The sequence below is a fragment of the Egretta garzetta genome, unplaced genomic scaffold (assembly GCF_000687185.1).
Source record: "Egretta garzetta isolate BGI_Z169 unplaced genomic scaffold, ASM68718v1 scaffold151, whole genome shotgun sequence".
Taxonomy (NCBI): domain Eukaryota; kingdom Metazoa; phylum Chordata; class Aves; order Pelecaniformes; family Ardeidae; genus Egretta; species Egretta garzetta.
Window position 1 is genome coordinate 4,484,198 of NW_009258615.1, and position 17,527 is coordinate 4,501,724.

Consider the following 17,527-nt stretch of genomic DNA (forward strand, 5'->3'; position numbering starts at 1 on the left):
ACCCAGAAAGGTTTCAAAATCAAAAAAGTGCAAGAAAAGTAAACAAGAAGAAAAAAATAGTAGTAGATCATATGTTATTGTCTAGCAGTCTAATAAATGCAGATACTGACCTTGGCAAAAGCAGTGTGAATATAGTATTATAATAAATGGGAAAAAAACCCTCTAAGTCCAAACAAACAAACAAAAAAAAAAATAAAAAAATCTCAGTAGTGCCATCTAGTGTGCCAGGTGTTGCAGTTTTCTGGGAAGGGAGAGTAAACTACTTTCAGCCCATCCCACTTGTTACAGTCGGACCCTGACTCGTCCTCCTGCTGCTGCTCCCTTCTCAGCCTGCTGACAGGCGAGCAGGACCAGCGCTGACAGAAGGGAGAGGAAGAGACCCGAGGGCTGTTTTGCAGATGCTGATTCTGGCACACATGCCATAAGGTTGTCATTGCTGCTCTAGGAAAAAATGAGCATCCATGGGATTTTAAAGAAGGAGAAAGATAGCTGTTTTGCCTGTACTCCCATACATTCCTCTTCTACTCGTTGGTTTCCACTGCTAAACATGCCATTGCCAAAACATCCTTTCTCACCAACTGCAGGCCAGCTGTTTTGGTGCTGGGAGAGAAAAATATAAATTTGATACCAGAAGGGAAGAGATGCTGCTGGTTTTTGAAACTTACTGAAAGGGGCGGTAATGACTTTTTGCCTGGTGGCTCGAGGATTTATGTGGGGTAGGCGGTCCACGAAGTCCTTTTACCAGGAGATGGGAGGTGAGAGGGAAGTGAAGGGGAGCAGGGATCTGTTCTGTGTACTAATGCTTTGTTCTAGGTGGAGCCCTTTTACCATGACCACCCTGCTGCCTTTTCCACTTTCACTGTTTGCTGACTGAGCCTCTCTGCTTTAATCCTGAGATATGCAAAGTGCATGGCTTGCCCTTCAGTGTGTGAAGCTGCACAGGGTTTATTTTTGTCTTTGGTATATGAATCTACTTGTAACAAGTGCAAGAGTGATTGAGCCAGAAACCTATGTCTGCAAATGAAGCCTGCATCTCCATAGCATCGCATAATGCTGTGTATTCGCCTGTCCTCGGCAGCCGGTGCCAGAGGATATTGCTTTTCCAGTTGGATTTGCTTGGGGTGCAGCTACAGTGGCATATCAGATTGAAGGTGTCAATTTTTAGCTGCCAAAGTGTTAAGGAAGTTTTAAGTGGACGAAAAGTCTGGATCCAGAAAGGAGAGTGTTTGATCTTTGCCTCATTGTGTAGATGCTACATCTGATGCAAATCCGTGTAGCACTTCTGTTTAAACACTTCTGTCCCGAACAGAGGGAAGAGGGTAAAAGATGTTTCAAACTGCAGAAATATCACTAGGTAATGGAAATAGAGGAGGAAACTTTCACTAGGAAGGGGGAATCAGAAAGAAGTAATTTTTCCACTAGTTCTTGAGTATTTCCTTTCTCTAGAGCTAATTTAAGTAGATTACTATTGACTATTCCAAAACTGGATGGGAGAACTACCTCATCAGACATTGGTACTCACCGGGGGTCCTCACTTAGGAATTAATCTCCAAAGAATACGAAAAACAGTGAACTGAGAGGTTAACAGCTGGGCTTGTGGAGGCCCTCCCCCAGGGACCTGTGTCGTGTTCCCAACTGATTGGAGGCGCTGATGAACTGATTTGCCCAGCATGGTATGAAAATACGTGGCAGAGTAGGGAATGCAAACCCATAAGGTACAAGGACACCTACAGCCATAACCCCCCCAACCTTTATCCCTTCATAAATGTGTGCTTAGAGACCTTTAAAATACATATAGATCTGATTTTCTCATATTATACCCTGCAGCATACAGACACTTAGCTCCCATTGATTTCAGTACCTAAATGGGAGTTGTAGATCTAAAATTGTCTTTGAGGATGTAGCCTTTAGTTCTTGGTTATTGCTGAAAGTGAGAATACTTGCCCATGCTCGCTACCTTTTAACGAGCTCAGTTAGCTTCACCTAATAGACTGAACAGCTCGCTCTTCCCAGGGAATCAATATTCTCAGCCGGATTCTAACTCGAGTCTCCTGCAATGCGCATAACTCTACTAACTAATTTTTAAAATGTGAATTGTGTGTGCACATAGAATGACATTACAATTTCCTGCCTTTTGAGTGGCTGGATGTGCAACTTTAATGTTCTCTTAATGTATTTTTAATGAGCTTTCCTAAGGCTTCTGAGTGGGAGAAACGTAAAAAAAAAATCTATAATGCGGTCTAGACACTACTCAAATGACCCTTTTCCCACAGAAGTAAGAAACTCAACAGGGAATTCCTCCTCCTGAAAGCTTTGGAAGCTGTGCGGCTTCCGACTTAGAGGCAGCATGATTGAAGCAATAGTTCTTGTAGAGTCCAAACTCAGTTGCTGCACATATCACAAGATACACAGTGGATGAGGCAAGGGGCTGACAGCCTACTTTATTTTTTACTGTCAGCTATGTATTTATGCGCAGTACAACCTTCTCCACTCTGTATATTTCAAAGTGCTAAAAAATCATACCAATTGTACTCTGCATGCTCAAAGTGCAGATTTCAAAGGTTCATGACTCAGTCAAATCAAAATCAATTTGCACCAGAACACTCAAAAGCACTTCTTCTTACTGAGGGCCATTTCTATGCTAAATTTCAACTCTCTGCTTGATTTTTTTTTATTTTTTGAGAGAGAGGGAAAAGTTGCAAAAAATTCTCATAATAGTAAAAGTGGTTTTCTTCACTTCTTTCATATGCCAAATAGTTGAACTGCATTAATTCAAACAAAATTTCACCTTTTGGGCAGAGACCAGGCTAAGAAAATTTCACTCCGAAAGGTGAAAGCACAACTGAATTAGAAGAAAAGCTAACTTGGAAAAGCACATGAAAACTTAAATACTCTGATCAGTAATATTCCTGCTTCACTAGCTTCACTTAAAAGGAAAAATGTTATATCTTACTCCATTGTAATAACTGCGGAGAACATGCATCACATTTCACGATAATTTATATTTGATGACATGTTATGCGATGATTTGGTAGCTAAGTCTCACCTATGTGTTTGAAATGAAATGTAAAATCAGTGCCTCATCGCTGTTCTTTCCTGGCCCTGAAGCTCGCTAAAGCTCGGGCTATGTCTACACTGTGAGCTGCTGTGTAGCGTGGAGGTTTCTGAGCAAGCTTAGAGGTGCAAGCTCAGTTCACTGAAGCAGAGCAGAGCTCTGTGCAGACTAATTGTGGCTCAGCGGGATACATCAGTGTACGTGGAGCTTTCTGTCGCCTTGGCTAGATTGCTTCCTACACTTTATTTAGCTAGCTCAGATACTCTGTGCTGTACAGAGAGGCTCTTCGAACAGCATGAGGAATGCTTGAAAGTGGGTCTGTTTGCCACATCCCCAGCCAGGGCTTTACAGTGGCTAATGACCACTTGAGTAGTACTGTCATACTCTGCTGAAAATCAAATGCTTCTCCCCCTCCCTCCCACCTCCTTTGCTGGAGGAAGGCAGACAAAAAAGAAATCGTTCGGCATCTGCTCTAGCTGCTGATTCTTAAATGAAGGTGTGTTAGCTGCCCATTACGGCAGCTTTTGACTTCCCTTCGCTCCCACCGTAGCAAAAAAGGAGCGGTGGCATATCGATATGGTGCAGGAAGCCTGCTCTTAAAAGGTTCTAGATTCTAGGTACCACCAAAGAATTACTGTTATTTGTTACGTCCCGCACTCCTCTAAAATGACTATATATTTCAGCAGGCATACTTGAAATCAGAAGCAGAGTATAGAAAACTTTTAGTACTGCATTTTTCCAAGGAGTATACAGACAGAGCACGAAGTCTGTGATGAAATCTGAGATGAAGAGAAACTCAAACTGTCTGGATCTAAAATTTGACCTACTTTGAAGGTTGTCCCATATAAGAGTTTAATTTACTGGCCAACTAAATGTAGATGTATCGGTGTTCGTGTGCTGTGATAAAATTCTGTAAAGAACATGAAATGTGACAATGATCTTTGAAAAGCTAGGTTATAGAAGTGATATTACAAATTTTAGTAATGCTTTAAATTAAGTGTCTTCAATATGCTTAACCTTGCATTAAACTTAGATTTAATAAGACAGATGTGTATTAAGTACTGAATATACTTAAGGGAGCAATCTTGTGTTGGCAGGGGATGGACTCAATGACCTCCTAATAGTTCTCCTCCATCTCTAATTTCTATGATACTAATTGATTATTAAAACTCTTTTATCGAGGATTGATATGTAGCTATTATATAGTTATCAATCTTACAACCCAACTGATCTTTAATTTATACATGATTTTAACACTCAATGTCATTTTAGTTTTTAAAGAGTAACCCTGGAACAGTGCGTTCACTGGGGCTCTAAAACATCTTGCTGGTAAATGAGTTTGGCCATTTGGGGGTTATTTGGAATTTTATGATAAAATCACAGTTTGCAGGGGTGTAAGTTTGCAAAGCTCTCCTCATTAAAAATGAAATGTTTGCCTCAGTTACAGCGTTGCTCTGGAAAGACAAAGCAGCTTGTCATGAAGCAAGGTGCATTTATTTGGTTTAAATACTATGTAATGTTAATGCTGTGTAATCTCAAACAAAGTTAAATTTTGAAAATTTTAGAGGTAATCTGTCTATCTCCGTTTTGGATTGCAAAGAAATTTGAAAGTGAAGAAAATGGTGCAGGGATTTTGAGCATTCAGAATTCATTTGTGTGAACGTTTGGCTAAGCAAAAAGCAGAGGCTTTGCAGAGCTGTGTTATTAATTCAGCTTGTATATGCCTAGGGCCATGGCTCATAATGGCATTCCTTTCTTTTTAACAGACTGTCAGGATTTTCAAAGGACATCCAGAAAGCCATAAGTGCCTATTTGTTGAATATATTTCTCATACCCTAAAGGCTTTCTTTGATATGGACTGATCTCTTACATTTATGGATGGAAGCTACGTTAGAAAGTGCCCAGTGTGAAAACCTGTAACATCTCAAGAGCTGCAAACATCTGATTTTTGGCTAAGGAAGTATGAAAAGTGTCAGAACCCTGAATGCTTTTTAAAACAGGATTTTCAAATAATTAGCAGCAAACAAAAATATGAATAAATGCAAAACCTAATGCAAATATATGCTAATGTTTGAAAGTTCTTAGTTACTTTAAATGATATAAGGAGGGGGGAGGAAATATTGCTCATTTTGCTGATAGGATTTTGAGGGGTTTGTGCCTACTTTGTGATAAGTATTTACATTCAACATATGTCTTTTGATGTCAAAAGTATAACGACCAAGTTTTGTTTTTCAAGCAGAAGGCTGGAATGCAGATGGAAAGGGCTCTAATGTCTGGGACACATTCACCCATCAGGGAGGAGATCAAGTTTTCAAGAACCAGACTGGTGATGTAGCTTGTGGCAGCTACACTCTGTGGGAGGAAGATTTGAAATGTATCAAACAGCTTGGATTGACTCATTATCGCTTTTCTCTTTCCTGGTCACGTCTGTTACCTGATGGGACGACAGGTTTCATCAACCAGAAAGGCAATTGTTTCTTAAAAATAGAAGGTTGCAGCTTTAATTCAAGGTTATTGCTGCAGTCTGGCATAATTAATCCAGTATGCTATTCTGCAGTGCAGCTTTGAAATTGCAACTTTTTTCAGAGTAATTATGGGATGATTTTTTATAGGTTTGCAACAACTTACTAATTAATATTCCAGATCCCCTTGGATAGCACAATCTTTTGGGATAGGATTAGTATTATGTTTCCTATGTATCTTTTTGCTTACTGCAGGTTTTTTTTTTTTAATTGTAACTCTAAATCATTTTGCTTCATCAGATTGTTTATACTTACAGGGATCCTAGCCATGAGGATATTTTTGGATGGCTTACAATAGACAAGTATGTTATTTGGCAAATGCATTTAGATAGTTTATCAGTATACTCTGATGTACTGCACCTCACATCAACTATTTTACACTAAGAAGGACATACTTTTCCCAGATATTTTCTTTAGCAAATCAGAGAGGATTCTTCAGACTCAGCTAGGAACTGTGCTTAACTCTCTGATAAACAAAAGACAGTCCCAGCTCTGAAGAGAAGAGTTTTCACAATCTCAGCGGACAGTGTAAAAGCGAAAAGGGATACAGCACACAAACAAGCTGGTCAGATTGCTTGAAGTCGGATATAAATTTTTTTACGCTTCTGATCTGGTTATTTTAATTCCATTGGTATGGACAGGGGGAAAGATGAGGTGAGTTACTAGGAAAAGACAGGAAATGGCAGCTTTGCCTGCAGAACGTAGGGAATGGAAGAAAGAAGAAATAGGAGAATTGTGAAGAATAAAAGCAACTGAAGCTGAACCAGAAGGGATGGGAGAATCAAAGTAGTTGGCGGAGCTCTCCTATATGCTGGGAGGACAATGTTCCAAGGAGAAAAAAGCAAAGTAGATTTGGATGAACCTCTGAATCTCAATTCTGTCTCCTACTCTTCTGAATCTCAGTTCTACCAAGAAGATATATATCTTTGGACTTCTGGGGCAATGTTTGTCTTGGCAATTCTTTTCTTCCACTGGTTTGAAGACTGCAAAGATGAAAGGCCACAAAGGGAAAGGATTTCTTAGAAAATGCTCTTCAGGTTATCCTGATCTGTACTAGGAAGATACCAGCAGAAGAAATATTCTTCTGCAGCATTTTGGTCATGCAGAGTTTGGCTGTTCAACAGGCAGCAGCCTGTCCTCTGCATCCTGCAGATTACGGTTTTCACCAGAGAGTGGAGGAGCCTTTGTTTCAAGAATTCAGAAAGGGGGGGCTGGTGAATCTGCTGTAAACAGACCAACCAGCCATTTCCCCCTGCAGAGCATGACTGCAAAAACTGTGCCAGCATCCCGGAGAGATTTGAATGGAAGCCTTCCCTTTGCCACCAAAATTTACAATATGCGGCCCATTTTCACTGGCACAGCTTGCCCTTCCCTAGGAACGCTTTTTGTGGTGTGTTGAATTTAAATTTGGCTGAGTCCTTGTGGTTTCTTTCCTGTACTGATATTCCTTCGGCTGGGGCTGCAGGCACTGTACAACCCCACAGAGCTGCCTACTGAATGGGCTTTGTTATTTAGACGTCGGAGTGGGAGATAGCAAGCAGACATTCTGAATGCACTTGGTAAGGAAAGCTAACATTTTGACAAAACTCAGCTGTAATTTCAGAAAATGTTCACTTGATCCCCAGTATAAGCAGTTGCCTGATTAATATTATGAACTTTACATTTAGCGAAAGGGCATTGGAGGAACTCCAAGTAGGCCAGCTTTCATTAGGCAGGAGTTCACTTCTCTTGTGCAGTGATCTGTTGAAGCAATTGTAACTGCATAGCATGGAAAGGCCATCATCTTCTATATAAACATTTTTACAAAGAGCATGTGAAGAATTAGAAAGCTTAGAGCAATGTCCTTTCAAATAAAATCATTCACACCAACTGATTCACTACCAATTTCACACCCAAGACGTAGGACATTTGAAAACCTTTAAACCCATTCTGTTTCTAACTCGGTGGGGGTAGGGTCTTTTAAAGCAGCAATGCTGTAGGTGTAGTGTTCCTAAAATGTGTCAGGTTTTAGATTAAAACTTACACCAAGTTTGTTTTTAAAGTGGTTTTGTACAGTTATTTTCACCCTAGAAGGTGCCCTGAGCAGAACAAGTTAGCTGCTAAACTCTAGGTGTCAGTGTGGAGGGAGGCAGAAGTAGCAGATGTGGGGGTATTGAGTCTGGGAGAGTTTGATGTTATGCCTCACTTCAGCATGAAGGTAGGGAATCAGGGTGGGGAGAATCATAGAATCACTTTGGTTGGAAAAGACCTTTGAGATCATCGAGTCCAACCTTTAACCTAACCCTGACATCCCACCACTAAACCATGTCCCTAAGCACCTCATCTATCCTTCTTTTAAATACCTCCAGGGATGAGGACTCAACCACCTCCCTGGGCAGCCCATTCCAGAGCCTGACAACCCTTTCGGTGAAGAAGTTTTTCCTAATGTCTAGCCTAAACCTGCCCTGGCACAGAGAGAAGATGACAGAAAGGAAAAAAGAACAATCCTTCAGTTTCCAGTGACAAAATGCTCCTTAATGTCTGTGAACCCAAAATTTTGGTCTGTCTCCACAAACCCCTTACATACACACTTTCTCAGAAGAGCGTTTTCTTCTCTATTTCTGCTTCTAGCTGACCCACAGATACAGCCATAGAAACTAAATTAGGCTACTCTGGAAGGTATGAGACAATCTGGAAATTTGATTTGACATTTACATTTTTCAGGGATGCAGCTCTATTTCTCTTCATTTCCTAACACAAAGTATAAATCTTTTCCAATATTGGTGTTTAATTGAAATGTAAAAAATGAATGATAGCCGGTTGCATTTAAATTTTATAAATTGTGCTAAAAGTAAGTCATAATCTGAAAATTAGAATGGGAAATGCTAGTGTCTTCCATGCAAGCATTGCTTTCACTATGGTAGAACAGGATCCTGTACCAGCAAAGGATTTATTTTTTCCCCAGTTTAAGCTTATGTAGTAAACCTTGCAGTCCCACCAGCAAACGGTTAACACACACCCAGTCCCGCAGAAGTCAAATAGGTGCCAGTTCAAAAGTGACAGTAACAAACCGTATTTGCTCCTAATTGCACTTGCAAATTGCAAGAATACTCTTTTCAAAATTGAAAATTCTGGTATATTCCTTCCTCTTTTACATGGGTGCCTTCTCAGGCACAGGCACAATTTCCTCAGAATTTAATGTGTTTTTCTGGTGCATTCGGAAGGAAAAGCAAACTATCTGTGAGATTTATTGTGAATTACTTTGTAAACAAACTTATTGAGTCTTGCTGTGCTAAAGGATGTGTATGCACCTGTTTGTTTATGAGAAGGCACTATCTAAACCTGGGGTTCATAACTGATTGCTGCAGCAAATGTTGTCTTAAAAAAGCTATTTGACAGAAATCCCTACAATCAGTCATTTGAAGTTAGGATAACTTGAAGTCTAATACTGTCCTTTTAAGAAGAAAGTAGTGTGGGGCTCTGTGTTGGCATTTTTAAATATCAATACACAGCAAGCTGAACCTGAAAATACCAGGGAAGTTACAGTACAATATAGTACAGGCACATTTGCTAATGCACAAGTTTCCTGCTTTGGGTTAAACAAAATCTCTGGTTCAGAAACTGTTAAGAATAATAATCTAAACCATACATAACCTCCTAAGCATACATTTTATTAACCTTTGCAACTTAGTCTTCCTTATCCTCCTTTCTGCTGTGTTCTCAACTTCTTTAGACCTTTCTCAGTTCTGGGTTTCAATAAAGCAGGGCCTCGTGATAGAGATTTCATAAGAACCTGTGTCTTATTAGGATATGTGGTAGTCTAAGACCCACAAAATTTTTATGAATTTTAGGTTTCTAAGGTTCTTAAATACTTTGGTATATTTAGCCCAAGTCTCTGAAGCAAAGGCTGACTGATTTCTACTTTCCACCAGCATGATGGAGACCTATTCCTGGCTGGAGCCTCTTAGCTTAACAAGTAATAATTCAAGGCCACTGTTGGCCTTTTCCAATTACCGCACTAAACCAGATAGTTCAAGTAAAAGAGCAAGCTAATTGATACTCTTTGAACCAAAGCTTATGATGTGTTTTGCAATATCTAGTGTTTTCAGAAGGCTTAAAAGCAGTGTAGTAGTGTTTGGATGCAAGCAAAATTAAAAATGCCTATAAAAGAGCTTAAGGTATCCTGATATTTAAACTTACAGTGACCTCTCGGCAGCACAAAAATAGCCCTTTAGGAAACATATTCATGTCAGCCACTGCTAAATCTGAACAGAAGGTGAATTCCTTTTAAGCCTCTAGAAATACATCCCCAGTACTGGCCAGCTTTAATAACACATCCAGGAAATTAAAGTTGATCTCTGTCTTATCAAGGGGGGACAAGAAAGGTTGGAAGTCATGAGCTTTTAGAGAGATGAGCTAATTCCTTCTTGCAGTTAGAGGGACTGAGCAGTCTGCGACAGTGGCAGTGTAAAGAGAAGAGACTTGGTTTCTTGGATAAACTATTGCCAAGCCAGTCAAGTTGGTGGCTAAAGAGACCAGTGCCCTAAACTCCATCTAAAATCTATTAGAGCCCAATGAAAAGCCTTAAATGACATATAGATCTGGTAAGACACCCCAGCTGAGGGAACCATTGAATTCACATCATTGCGAAGTATTAAAGGCATTGAGGGTGTCTTCTTTGTCTTGATGCTGGCACAGGTAGTGATGGAGAATGGAACAGTCTAGAGAAAACAGCTCACCCAGCTAATCAGGTTCAAATCATAAAAGATCAGCTTGGTTGCCTTGCTGAGTGTGGCACTGAACTTTTTGAAAGACACAGTTCTCAAGGAGAGAAATGCTTTCTTTAGAACAAATCTACCTGCCAGGCTCTCAGGTGTCAGGATTTTTCCAACATGCTTCCATCTTGTACATGCAGCCAGGCTGCCATTCAGGCATTTCAATGAAAGGATTATATTTTCATGTGACCAGCACCCATCAGAATTATGTTTCTCCTGGGGAGTTGCTGTCCACTGATCTATTTTGAAAATTTGCATCCTCATTTCATTTTATGTGCCTTGTTGGAAGATTTTGTGTGCTGAGCATTTTTGCCAATTCTGGGGTCTTGTAACAGTAGTCAGCATGCAGTTGAGAGGAAATATTTGCATCTCTTAACAGAGAAAATGTGCAGTGAGGTTTCCTCATGTATTAAAATGTAATGAAGTTATCAAGTTAGCCCTTTTTTGTTTCTTTTAATATTTTCAGGAATCAATTATTACAGCAAAATCATTGATAACCTGGGAAATGGCATCCTGCTCACTGTATCATTTTGGCTTACCTTAGTCCTTAGAAGATGAAGGTGGCTGCAGATCTGAAAAGATCATTGAGGCCTTTGATATTCATGCAAAGTATTACTTCAGAACATTTGGAGACTGAGTGATCACTATTAATGAGCCTTATGTTGTTGCTATAGGTGGTTGTCAAAAAAAGTATAGCCCCAGCATTGCTGCCAGAGCTTACAAGGCAGCTTATAATGTGATAAAAGCTCATGCTAAAGCCTGACACAGTTACAATAAGATATTTGGAGAAAACAATGTGGACTTGTGTCTATAGCTCTGAACTCAGATTGATAGAACCTCTAGGAATTTTGTAGCAGATCCTGAAGCAACTAAAGGGTACCTGTCCTTTACCTGAGATGGGTTTGTCAGGACAGTATTTACTGATGCTGAATATTCAGCTATGATGAAGTCCTGGATTTCTGCAGTGCATTCAAAGCAGGGTTACTTATCATCAAGGCTCCTGGAATTCACTAAAGAGGAAAAAATTATGATCATGGGTATTGCTGACTTCTTTGCCCTGAACTGTTAAACTTAAAACGAAGAAAATGCAGACAAGAGGCTAAATGTTTCAATGGACTGGGAAGCTGAGCAAATAATGGATCCTTCTTGGCCTGTTGCAACTGGGAGTTTATGCCTGGGTGTAGTACCATGGGGTTTGCATTGAATTCTGTCTTATACCAAGGAATGACCTAAGACTCGTGGGACCATTTTACCATTATTAGCTGGTGGGGACCTAAGAATCCAATGAGTAATACGGGTGATTTGGGGTTTTTTTGAAGGAGCCCATCTGGATGGCATAAGACATTGTACAAGATATAAATAAACAAGTCACCTTGGGATTCTTAATTTAATTTTTTCATGCTGGCTATAAAGAGTAGAAGCCTTAGTATTTTCCTATTGCCTTTGTACTTGATAGCTATTTAACGGTTTGAAATGACACACCAGTGTTATATCATCTTTTGAACTCCAGAAATGATCTTTCTGATGCCAGCAGTAAGGCTTTCCTGGCATGCGTCTACTCCTGGCAATGGGACATGTGGTGACTGCCAGTACCAAGGGGTTAAGGAGCAGTGACAATAAGCAGATGCTAATGCAGGAAAGATATTTTAGTCTTCTCATTAAAATAAGTCATTTCACTGTCTTCATGGATATTTGCACAGTTTTGCTTTTCCATTGTTAGTCATAAAAGGTCAGCTCATGGAAAATTAAGTTAATAGGGTCAGTGCAATTTGATGAAAACTAGTTTTAGTTTGTAGCTTAGAAAAGATAGAGGGTAATGCATCTGATTTTATGGGCTTTCTTACATCTGTTCTGAATAAAACTTCTGCTCTCTTGTTCTAGCATACATATAATAACCCTATAATTTACATCACTAAGAAGGGGTTTTCCCAAAGTGACCCTGCTCTACTTGATGACAGTCAATGATGGGAGTATTTCAGGCTGATTTTACAGGAAATTTTAAAAGGTACCATTTAAAAGGATGAAAGATCAATTGTGCAAACTTAATATAATTTTACTTTGTGCTTATTTGCATTCAGCAATGACCAATGATTCTTGAAGCTAAAACTCATGTAAATTGGACTAAAGTAATGTGATTAGAAAAAAAAAGTGCTGAAAGGAAAGCAAGTAGTTATAACCCAGCTCCCTCCATCCTGAGGTGGAAACAGATGAAAAGGTGCTCCATACATACATTGTTTCTAAAGTCAGTTTTGTTTTGTTGAGCAAAGCAACTATATTGATCTTTAAAAGTGCTCATTGTTCATACTTCTCATTGTGAAGGATGTAAAGTTGAGTGCACCTGAAAACCTGACCATTACATCTCATAATATCCTTACAGAATACAACCTCCCATACACAATGAGGTCCATGAAATAATTCATTCCTGTACAGGGCCATTAAGTCATTATAGCTCAGCTTCTGCCTTTATGTCAGCGTGGCCAAAAGTGTTCAGCACTAGTGAAGCTCTTTTTTGCAGAAGATGCTTTACCATTAGTTTCGATAGAAACGAAGTTGGTCCAACTTCTAATCTGCTGGAAATTGATTCCCTACCTTCCTTCTGTTGGTATTATTCTCTGAGGCAATTTACAGGGAGTAGATCTTCTCGTTATTCATCAAGTGAACTGTATCTTAAAATGTCAGTTCATTTAGATAATAGCTAGTCTCCCTGTTATATTTGTCCAAAGTCATCACAGTCATGAATGTCATATCATAGTTTAATAGTTTTTTGTAGCCATTCTTCCATCTTCATGCTTCTTTTTTACTTTTGCTATGTTTGTATTCTTTATTTAATCCTTACTTTCATTAAAATGTTCATTAAAAAGCTACATTTCTACCTACTACCTTTTCATTTAATGTTGCAATTTAGACCTGTCATCCATGCCAATTAACTTTTTTCCTTCAAGTAGAAGATGCAAAGGACCATTTTCTGACACTGAAACCAACTGGTAGGTCCTGCTTCTATCTGAAGCAGGCAGACCATCTTCTAGCTGCCTTGAAGAGCACATCCTGGGCTGTGCCATAACTGGCCCCAAGCCATACCTGGAGAGTAATGGTTGGCATCAGACAGCAGTTTTTTCAAGGAGTAAAATTTAAGGTCCATAGACCTTAAGGGGATGGTGTTGACCATTGACCCTGTTTTGTTTACTTATAAGGCTGTAGACAGGATATCTGCAATTGACTTTCTCTGGTGATGTAAAAAAATGAATAAACATTCAGTTCTCACTGTTTAATGAAATGGGATTCATTTACCAAATCTAGCGGTTTTACAATGTACAATGGCTTATCCTGAAGTAAACATTTAGAGTGGGTCTGATGAATCACACCTTAGTGCATTCACTGACACAGTTCTCTTCATGTGCAGTAAGGAAACAAAGGGGACTAGCTCTGAGGTAGATGCCTATATGGGAGACATCAGAAGTTGGGTAAAATGAACCTTTGCCATTTGTTCAGCCCAACAAAGCTTTTAAACATGTGTGTGTTCTGACTAATCAATGCAGCCTTACACAGGTTTAGTTATGTATGCGGTTTGACATTACGTTGGATTGATATTTATCATTTTATCCAGTAAAAAACATGATGAAACACTGGTTGAAACAGGTTTCGGTATGCAAAGACGATATAAACATTAGATCCATCACCTGTAAGGCACTTTATGAAGAAATGCCAGTTTGTTAAGACCACTCCCTATGTACTGACCCATGAATGAGCAACCTATTTCGAACTTTCAACTGAGATATCCTGAAAAGCAGGATATTCAAAGATGTTCACTTTATTCAACGCTTAAATGCTTAACCATTTATTAAGTGTTATGTGAAGCAGAACAGTTTAATTGCTCTGCATACACTGTCTACTCTACAATAATTCCTTATCTTTTGAGCTAACTTTTGAAATGATTAGTACAGGCTCATTCACGCAATGAGCTCTGGGTCATGACTGTGTGGATTTTGCTGTGGGATTTGGGCATGCCTAGTTACTTTTTTGTCTAACCAAAAAATAAATATTCTTGACTACAAAGGATAGTATATCTACAGCCTGTTACTGCACTTGTTAATAGAAATATTTTAATATGTTATAATTGGATTGATAGTATCCTCATTTTATCATTTTGCATTAAAAACCCTCCCAACTTTTAGAATACATGCTTGCACTAATTATATTAGTTTTGTCAGCCAAAATTTTTGAAATAATGAGCTTCCCTTTTCAAGACCTTGTGTTTTAGAAAGTGCTATATAGTATACTGAAAATCACACACTTCAATGCCTCTCAAGCTAGGTAGCAAGAATGCTGGTGTCCAAAATTCCTAAAATTTTTACTATCATCAGGACTATTTAAATTGCAAGGTTTTGGAGGGCAAGAGCAGACTTGAGTTGGTACAGCAACCTTCACTCACTAAGACTGTGAACACACAGCATGGATGAGTAATAAAACCACTGTTTGTTATCCCTATGCTTTATTTTTAGTTAAATATTTTGATGCTGACAGAGAAAATTGAGATTTTTATTTTTGGGTCAGTGTTAGTTAATAAGACCAGAAAGAGCAACGTAAGTATGAACTAGGAAATAGAGAATGAACAGCATGCAGCTACTATAAATATATCACATTACAGCTATTAAAGATGGAAAATAGTTTTTAAATGGATACAACTGCTGCCATGTTGCCTCTGCACTATATGAGTAGATAAAAGCATCAATATTTTAATAAATGTGGATATACACATTTAGCATCTCTACAGAGCCATAAGCATGCATGGTGCTTTACAGATAAATGAAAATGATGTCTTCTTACCCCAAGGAACTGAAAATCTAATTTAGATACAATGCATGAAGAGATGACGAAGAGAAGGCTGGATGAGAGGTAAAAAGAGAACATGGATCAGAGTAGTGAAATGCTTTTTACTGTGGTTGCTCTTCCTTAATTTTATGTAATGTATGTTAAGGATGACATCTAGACCAAAGATCAAGGCTGCCAATAAAAAGGTAATTGAAACTACTTAATTTTGAAAAGTGGAACCTTCTAAAAGAGATAATAGAGTTTCATAAAGTCTGGAGGAGAGCAGTGCAAATAGTGGGTAAACTATTGCCAGAAGCAGCTGATGGAGAAGAGCAATGAAGTTATTCCATAATCTGGCTGGTAGAAGATTATTAATAATGCTGATGGGGAGGAAAGGATGAATTAAATGAAGTTTAGGTTGCAGAGGGCTGCAAGAAGTAGGCACTGGAAAGGGATTTGAAGCTGGTAGGAACAGAAAGTAAAGAAGTTGAGGATGATGTGATGTGATACGGGCAGAGGCAAATAAGAGGGAGATGAGCAAGAATAAATGTGAACAAGCAGGACTAGATTTGGGAGTAAATAGAGAACATATGAACATTTAATTTGGAATCGGCTAGAAGGTCAACAGTAAAAAATGCAGGGCAAATTGGAGAAATTATTGCGAGGAGAAAGGAATGGGTAAAGCTTAAGAGTCAGATGGTGTTAATTTTCTCCTTAAATATGCTTGAATGAAGCAGAAGAGAAAATGAGATAGAGAGAATGCTGACTGCAATGGGAAGTGCAGAGCAGAACTAAAACTGACAGTAAGCAAGGTGGTGCAGTTAAGAGGATTGGAAAAAAATGCACCTTACATTAAATGCAGTCCCTTCCAGAAAGCTTTTTTCATCCTTTTTTCCCTCAAACTTCCAAGAGTTGTTGCAAAACCTTTTATATATTGTCGTCACTGTACACTTTGACCTTGCTCTCATGAACTAGCCATTTAGCCTGTGCTGTAGATACGTACTTGCCTGCTTTTGCTGCATTCCCATGCACATAAAACAGTGAGTTTATAATGCAATACTGTAGTCCATGAAAATATGATTTATTGTTAAATTAAATATGAATGTCATAATGTGAGCCCCTTGGGTCAACTATAAGCTTGAATGTTATTGAAAGACCTGCAGCAGCAGCTCTGTTTCTTCATTGCCGCTGACAAAAATGCCTCTACAAATAGAATACAACAATGCAGACATCTTAAGGAGTCTCTGAGATGAGCTGTCCCTGGCATAACATTGCCATGTAACATTTTCAAGAACTATAAATACTTTGACTGCATTATAGTGTAATATTTAAGAAGCTTTGCAGTAGTCACTGCAGAAGTTTAAAATCAAACCGTATTTGTTGTGCATATTACAAGGAATTAAAAGCTTTATAAAAAAACCCAAAACCCACAACATAAAAAAAAACCAACCAGAAACCCCTAAAATCATGAAGATACAGCTGCCATAGAACAATGTCTTTATCAGATTTTTAATATAGTTTTAAAAGGTCCAGAATACGTAACGTGATTCCATAACGTTCCGGTTAAATGCCAGTTTTATAACTTCACATTATGACAAGAATAGCCACACATAACTTCTTACAATGTCTGAGACCACATCTAGACAATAGAAATGACCACTTTATAGCAGTATTTTCTTGTTGCTGAAAGTTTATACCTCATTTTTTTTCACATTAATCCTTTAATCTGAATGCTTTAATCTGCCAAAGTGAACACTTTTTTTTTTTTTTCAACTCTTAACCAGCAGTTTTCCAATGCAAAATTATGTAGGAACACTTTCTTTCTCCAAAATGCTCTGTAATCTGCCTTCAAATGTATCTTCAGTAAAGATTACCAGACACAGCTGTGTGTTCGTGCTGGGAGAATTTCTAGTGGAACCAGGGTAAGAGGGCCCTGGTCAGTACATCAACAGAAGAGGATCACCTCTCTGAAACAAAGACACATGAGTAGATCTCTTGCTTGCCAGTGTCTTGATTTTGATTGAAGAGATTAAATTAAAAGCAAGATTATGCCATAGCTGCTAGATGTCTATGGGCTGATCAGATAGACCCTGGGGCTGGAGAAAACATGGGAGCTTTGTGTGCAGTGTTAGAAAGAGGATCGCTAGACTGAGTGGTGCGGCAGCTTGTTTGAGTTGTAGGGAATCTGGATGTAGCCGGTATTTCCCATCCTGATGCAGTACCTGCGATGTGCTTTGATTCAAAAGTAACTAGACCCCAGCCCCCAGCCCCGTGAACTGTTAGTTTCCAAAAGCGTTAGCAACTGCAGCACTAGAATAGTTCTTGCTCTGTGGAGGAGAGATACTGTGTGGGAGGGTTTGGGGCTCCTAGTTACCTCAGAGAGGATA

General features: G+C 39.0%; 1 pseudogene; it reads left to right on the top strand.

The window, feature by feature from the left end:
- The first annotated feature begins 679 nt into the window (after positions 1-679).
- LOC104134466 overlaps positions 680-17,527 on the top strand; it is a 155,014-nt pseudogene continuing 138,166 nt past the window's right edge.